This window comes from Palaemon carinicauda, chromosome 2, assembly GCF_036898095.1.
Source record: "Palaemon carinicauda isolate YSFRI2023 chromosome 2, ASM3689809v2, whole genome shotgun sequence".
Lineage (NCBI taxonomy): Eukaryota > Metazoa > Arthropoda > Malacostraca > Decapoda > Palaemonidae > Palaemon > Palaemon carinicauda.
The window spans coordinates 26,940,667-26,948,952 of record NC_090726.1 but is presented as its reverse complement, the minus strand read 5'-3'; positions in this window follow the sequence as shown (position 1 = coordinate 26,948,952).

The window sequence follows — 8,286 nt, the reverse complement described above, 5'->3', positions numbered from 1 at the left end:
AAGGAAACTTTTCATATTTTTCAACATTCTCTCTCATTTTTTTCTTTTTTGAAGTGTTCAAGTTTATGTCCTGATATTGTCAATGGAATTTCAAGTAAGATTCAACTTTGTTTGATATTTATAAAAAAAAATCCTGGGAAAAATTTCTCCAAGGGACTTTTGAAATGAGTGGGAAGTTATTGCTCACTATTTTATTTCATTTCCCATAGGGAGCTGTTTTTTTAAACAACCAAATCAATAATCTTATATAAATTCAAAATTTTTTTCGTGTTCTATTCACTCTTCACATTTTCCTTAAAAAAAGGTGGTTGACCCTCATGAGTGGTATGTTTATCTAATTTTTCTCCAAAATATTTATGATAAGAAATTTTCCTAAGGCCTAGAAAGATGTAGAACCTTTTTAGTATGAAATGGTCTTCGCTTCGGTAAAGTACTTAACACATTTTGTAAACTTTTCATAATATTCATTTTTATTTCAAATAAATTTTCGGTTGAGAAATACTTTATATAAAGATTTATTCCGTCAAGTATTTATTCAGATAGTGTATGACCATTTAATGTGCCTCCCTATGAATGATCCAAGCCATTTTACATGTTTTTAACCCCATTTGTGTATGTACATATTTTTGTATATACATTGCATGGGTGAAGTAATAGACCTGAAAACCAGGAAGGTTCACTCAGTATTTTACTTTTTCTTGTGGTTTATTACCTATATATATATAATATATATATATATATATATATATATATATATATATATATATATATATACACACATACATACATACATACATACATACATATACATACATATATATATATATATATATATATATATATATATATATATATATATATATATATATATATATATATATATATATACTCTTAGTAATGACCTTGCATGTTGAAATATTAGCGAAACGTAAAGTGGTGTTCACGAATCATATTACTCTGACTTGAAAGTATTGTGCCCAGAGCCAAAAAGATTCAAGTATACTATTACGATAAAAATACTGGACATCTGGACTCGTGATTTTAAGATAAGAACCGAATTTGAGAGGGGTTGAAATTGACGTTAGGATATGGAGATTGATTGATTGATTTTCGGTTTTCTAGCATCCTGGAGTCAAATATCATTGATGCTAATATCGTTTGCTATGAATAAACCATGAAGTAAATTCAATTTAAAAACATAAAAGCAAAGATGCCCTGATAAAAGTTAAATAGCTGCCAGAAGACCTGCTATAGAAAATAATCTAGAAATGCCACTTTTAAGTAAATACAGCTAAAAATTTGACAGGTGAATCGATATTTTCTTATTACTTTTTTCATTCCACTTATCTTAGAAGAATATAATTGTTCGAATGGATATATAAGTATGTAGATTAAATGCGTTGTACACCATTGCTTGTAATATTACTTCAAACGTAGAATATCTATAAAATGTCTTATATACATCATTTATTCAATGTTCTTAGCTGTAAGTAGTGATGTTTGAAATTAAAATGAAGTATATTAAAAAATTAAATGGTGGTTTGAATAAAGTGAAAAAGAAAGATGAATATATGTATATTATTAGGTATATATATATATATATATATATATATATATATATATATATATATATATATATATATGCATATATATAAATTTATAAGTTATATATATTTATGAGCATACATATATAAATATATAAATATACATATATATAGATATACATATATATATATATATATATATATATATATATATATATATATATATATATATATATATATATATATATATATATATACTATATATATATGTATAGATACACACACGTATGGATATATATATATATATATATATATATATATATATATATATATATATATATATATATATATATAAATACGTATATATATACATGTATATATATATATATATATATATATATATATATATATATATATATATATATATATATATATATATATATATATATAACGGATTTTGAGCGAAGCGAAAAATCTATTTTTGGGTGAGATGGCCATGTCGTCCTGATGGAAGTTCCTATAGGGTAGCTTCCTAGGGTATATTACAACTACGGCGATATTCCCAGAGAATTTACCTTAAGGTACCAGAATTCTAACTCCTGGAGCGAGTATCCCTCGTGAAAGGGATATCGCGACATATCAGAGGAAGTTATTCTAGACACGTCACATGGCAATCTACATCCTGGACAGAGATTTCGTCTCGTAGGAGGTGATTGGCGAGATACGAATCGGGAAAGAAAAAGGGGAGCCGCTCCCAAGGCTTCCCTATCCCCCGATTCGTATGCGTGCCTGGCGCCAATCCTGGCGCCATCTGTATTCCTTGTAGCGTACACGAGGTGCTACAGATACTGTATGTAGGGAGGGGTCCTACAGCCCTTTCTTAGAAAGGCAAGAGCGGGTCCATCAGGACGACATGGCCATCTCACCCAAAAATAGATTTTTCGCTTCGCTCAAAATCCGTTTTTTGGGCTCAAGCCATGTCGTCCTGATGGAAGTGTACCAGAGCATTACTGTATCTGTGGATTCTCAGAACGTGCCGTACTCCCCGGAGGTAATTTTTTCCCGGTCGACTAGACCTAGAGACCTAAGATGTTACCGTTATACATCTTTTCAACTAACTATAAACTATGTTAGAGCTTCCTGCCCCCTACAGGGAAGAGTCCTACTAGACTCTGGAAAAGTCTCGAAGAGTACATATACCTATGTATGAATACCAGGCAAGCTAATATAGTGGTCTCGCCCTATATTAAGTAAAGCATAGTTTGTATAGAACCACTGCGTCAATATATATTGACCAGTAATCCGCACAATACTTGTATTGGACAAAGGTTTATATCCGCATAGGAAGAAACTAATAAAACCGCCCTCGTCCCTTTATGGGACGGAGTCCTCCCATTAGGGGACTTACATAAACCAATGCAACATAGCTTGCATAACAGAACAATTCTATCAGAATTATCCCAGATAAGATACATAGAATTAAATGCTTAATTATACCAATAAATTGACACAGGTGAAAGAGACGCAAGGTTCTCAAGAACAAGTTTATTGACAGACAATATACAGACAGGTTAACAACAAATATATATATATATATATATATATATATATATATATATATATATATATATATATATATATATATATAAAAGAGGATAACCCAAAACTTTAAGCATAAGTATGATAGTAAACAGAACTTGTTTATCTGAAAGAAAAACCATTAAACGCCACTTTAATAAGATACCGAGGTATCAAGTCATAAAAGTCTGTATTACAAATCAATCACATTAGCGTTAGAAACGCTCGGCACACATGTCTGTACTTATGCTAGGTTCACCTTTGAAAGAAGGAACAGTCTATGTAGGCACTTGGTGCCCTCATTTAGTTTGTAGTACAGTATGTACCTACACACTCACCCTGGACTTAATCGTCCCAATTAAGACCACTGTTCCTCGCAGAGTTAAACAGTAGGGTTAACTACACGACCCACTGCTACCACAGATCTCTTAAGTTCCTCTACTTGCTTCGCATAGTGGCGAAAGAACACCCTGGAAGACTTCCAGCCCGTGTATGAACGGAGATGTTCAAAATCCATACAATTAAAGAAATTTAGGGATGAGGCAACTTTCCTCGGATCGTGACCTGCGGGTGTACTGTCAGGATCCGCTCTGCGAATAAAATATGTGATTTTCGCTCTGAGTTGATTCAGAGATAACTTTGAGCCTGATGTTTCTCCCCTGAATAGTTGACCACCCTTGAAGTCTGAAGTTCTACGAAGATAGACCTTTAGGCATTCTACTGGACATAGAGATGCATCTTCTTTCAGAGGGCAGATTCTCCAGGGACCCCACCTGTTGGTGGGTAACTCATTCTTGGCGAGAAACGTAGGATCCGGAAATAGGTTCAGATCCCCCCCATCCAGGAACTGAACACGACCTGCCTCTCTCGAGAGGGCTACGATCTCACTAACCCTGGCCCCGGACGCGAGTGCAAATAGGAAAATAACTTTTTGCGTTAAATCCTTTAACGCACATTCTTCGTTGCTCAACAGGGAGGCGAAATGAAGAACTTTGTCTAAAGACCATGAGATGGGCTTTGGAGGTGCTGAAGGTCTGAGCCTAGCGCAGGCTTTCGGAACTTTATTAAAGATCTCGTTACCTAGGTCGATCTGGAAGGCAAATAAAATGGGTCTCATCAAAGCATATTTACACACTGAAATCGTGTTAGCTGCCAACCCTTGGCCATGGAGGTGGATGAAGAAAGATAAGCAGAAGTCTGTTGAGATCTCCTGCGGATTCTTTGCCTTTACAAAGGCAACCCATTTTCTCCAAGATGACTCATATTGCCTTCTAGTCGATTTGCACTTATATTCCTCTAGGAAGTCTATGCTGGCTTTCGAAATCCCGAAACGCTTTCTCACCGCAAGGGCGAGAAAATCATGAGCTGCAGGGTCCGGATTTTCTGTAATGAAGCGCAGACAGTCGACTTCTGGACTCGCTGGGTCAGAACTGGATGTGGTAGCGGCACAAACTTCATCTGTAGTTCCAACGCCAAGGGGAACCACATACTGTTCGGCCACTTGTGGGCCACTATTGCCGCTACCCCCCTTGAAGGATCTCAGTTTGTTGAGGACCCTCAACAGAAGGTTGTGAGGAGGGAACAGATAAATCCTGGACCATCTGTTCCAGTCGAGGGACATCGCGTCCACTGCTTCCGCTAAGGGGTCCTCGTACGGGGACACGTACAGGGGCAACTTCTTGTTGTCTTTCGTCGCAAAGAGGTCTATCTGCAGTTCTGGGACTTGATTCAGAATGAAGGAGAATGATCCTGCGTCTAAGGACCATTCCGACTCTATCGGTGTGAACCTGGATAGAGCGCCCGCTGTCACATTGCGGACTCCTTGAAGGTGAACTGCCGACAGGTACCACTTCTTCTTTTCCGCCAATCGGAAAATGGCTAACATCACTTGGTTGAGAGGTGGTGACCTCGACCCTTGTCGATTCAAGCATCTCACAACCACCTCGCAGTCCATCACCAATCTTATGTGGATCGAGTGACGCGGGGAGACTTTCTTTAAGGTAAGGAGCACTGCCATAGCTTCTAGAAAGTTTATATGAAAGGTCCTGAATAGCTTGGACCAAGTCCCCTGGACTTTTTTCCCGATGAGAGTGACCCTCCCCATCCCTCCTTTGAGGCGTCTGAGTGAATCGTCATCGACGGGGGAGGTGGCTGAAGAAGAACCGACTTCTTTAGATGTCTGGCTTGGGACCAAGGCCTGAGAAGAGTACGTAGCCGAGGCGGCACTGGTCTTCTCAGGTCTCTTCGCGCGTTTGATGCATACCTTCTCCAAACTCCGGTTGCATCCTTTAGCTGTGCTCTTAGCACTGGGTCTGTCACTGAAGCAAACTGGAGAGAGCCTAGTACCCTCTCCTGTTCGCGTCTAGATATCCTTTCGGAATCTAGAAGTCTATTGACAGAGCCCGCTATCTCCTTCCTTTTCTTCGTCGGGATGGAGAAACTGTGTGACAAAAGGTCCCAGTGGATTCCCAGCCACTGGAACTTTTGGGATGGAGAAAGTCGAGACATTTTTCTGTTGATCTTGAAGCCTAGGTACTCTAGGAACTGGATCACCTGACTGGAAGCTTGCAAGCATTCGGTCTCGGATGCTGCCCACACCAGCCAGTCGTCCAGGTAGGCTACTACCTGAATTCCCTTTAGGCGTAATTGTTTGAGAGCTGCGCTCGCAAGCTTCGTGAAAATCCTTGGTGCTATGTTTAGCCCGAATGGCATGGCTCTGAAGGCGTATAGTCTCCGTTGTAGCCTGAACCCTAGGTAGGGGGAGAGTCGACGGCTGATTGGAATGTGCCAATAGGCGTCTGACAAGTCTATAGAGACTGAGTATGCCCTCTTGGGCAGTAAGGTCCTTATGTGTTGCAGTGTTAGCATCTTGAATTTGCAATTCACTATGAACTTGTTGAGTGGCGACAAGTCCAGAATGACTCTGAGCTTTTCCGAGTCTTTCTTGGGAACACAAAACAGCCTCCCTTGGAATTTGATGGACTTCACCTTTCGGATCACCTTTTTCTCCAACAGTTCTTGAACGTACTCCTCCAGAACGGGGGTGGAGTGTTGGAAAAACCGATGGCACGGGGGTGGAGTGCTGTACCAGCTCCAGCCCAGTCCATTCTTGAGTAGGCTTTGGGCCCAGGGATCGAAGGTCCAGCGATCCCAAAATTTCATCAGTCTCCCTCCTACCGGTATCGTTTCACTTGGACTGCCGTCCTGAGGTCTTGCCTCCCTGACCACGACCACCTCTGAATCCCCTTCCCCTTGAGGGGCGCCTAGACGAGCCTCTGGCTGCTCCTCTAGGTTTTGGACGAAAGGAAGAAGACTGTCCTTCGAACATTGGGGTGAATGTGGTTGACTGACCTGGCACAGCCTGGGGTACCCACTGAAAAGTAGTCGGGGTTTGTGCCACCATCTGGGGCACTGGAGGCAATGGCAATTGCAGTTGCTGTTGCTGTCTAAAAGGCTTGGCTGACCGAGACGGTAGCCTAGTCCTCATATTCTTCCTCTTTGGTTGAGGACCCTCATCCGGGGAAGATTTTCTTTTGATAGCCAGGCCCCACTTCTGGAGAAGGTTTCTATTCTCCACGGCGGCCTTATCAACAACCTCTTTGACCACATCGGTAGGAAAAAGGTCTTTTCCCCAAATGTTGGAGGAGATTAACTTCCTTGGCTCGTGTCTCACCGAGGCCCCGGTGAACACGAACTCCCTGCAAGCTCTCCTTGCCTTGACGAAGCTATAAAGATCCTTCGTCACTGTGGCTAGGTGAGACTTAGCCACTACCATGAACATTTCATGGACCTTGGGGTCACTTGCCATCGTCTCAAGAGTAGTCTGATGAGACATTGAGGCAGCCAGACTTTCTTTTGTCTCGAACTCTCTTCGTAAAAGAGAGTCGGACAGCTTGGGGAGGTCCTCGCCGAATTGCCTTCCGGCAATATCAGCCTCCAACTTTCCCACTGAGAATGTCAGATGGACATCCTTCCAGTCTTTGTGGTCCATAGGCAGGGCCAGCGACAAGGGCTTACACTCCTCCAGGGAGGGGCAAGGCTTGCCGGCCTCGACTGCCTTTAGGACAGCCGCAAACCCTTTCTGTAAAAAGGGGAAGGCTCTAGCAGGAGAGGACACAAAAGAAGGGAGCTTCTTGCTCAATGCAGCTACCTTCGAGTTAGAGAAGCCCCTCTCTTTCATCGAGGATGAAAGTAGGGCTTGAGCCTTAGCGTGGTCCATAATTATGACCTCCTTCGGCTCTGTCTCCTCCCTTGAAGCTGGTTCTTTTCTCAGCCGGACATAGCAGTCCGGATATGATGCCTTGCTGGGCCAGAATTCCACCTCCTCTAGGGGAACTGAACCCAGCTTATCCGAGATGACGATCTTTCCAGTCGTCATCGGCATATGCTCAGCATACCTCCATGGGTTAGCATCTGAGCATACGGGAAGGTCTTTCACATTGAGCCTTTTCCGGGGCCCACGTGATTCTGCCAGGGACTGCATACGCAGTTCCATAGCAGCCGCCTTCTCCTGATTCTCCTTCTGCATTTGTTGGATCATTCCAACAATCGAAGAGAGGGCCTGTCCCAGTTCTACTGGGAGACCAGCCGATGTTGAGGGGATAGGCTCCGGAATCTGAACCGGAATAGCCGACACCTCGTCGACCTCATCCTCTACGACATCCGGGGTTTGAACTTCATCCTGACCTTCTGCCAGGAGGTCTTGTTCCAAACGTTCGTCCAGGTCAGACATCCTGTCATCTAACTGGATGTCTTGCATCGCGACTGCGACTTCCACGTCCACCTGGACTTGATCTTGAGGGATCTCCTCTTGAGGCTGGGGAATCACTGCATCAGCTGATGCCTGGGGAAAAAGATACGCCCTCATCTTCTCACTTGGAAGATAAGGGCCAGAGGTGTTCTTCTTGAAGCCCCTTACCCAAGTACAAAGCTTTTCCCTTGCTATATCCCTTGATTCCGCCGTTCTAGGGGAATCAAAAGCCTCAGTAATCAGGTTAGTGCATACAGTACATACCTGAGGGTCCCAATACTGGAGATCATCCTTGGAGACAGCGCATGCTGCGTGTCTCCTACAACACTCATGTCCGCAGAGGTTCTTGCTGCGGACGTTGCAGAAAACATTTCCGCACTTCGGAGGGTCCTCCTGTAAAGAGAAGAAATTTCC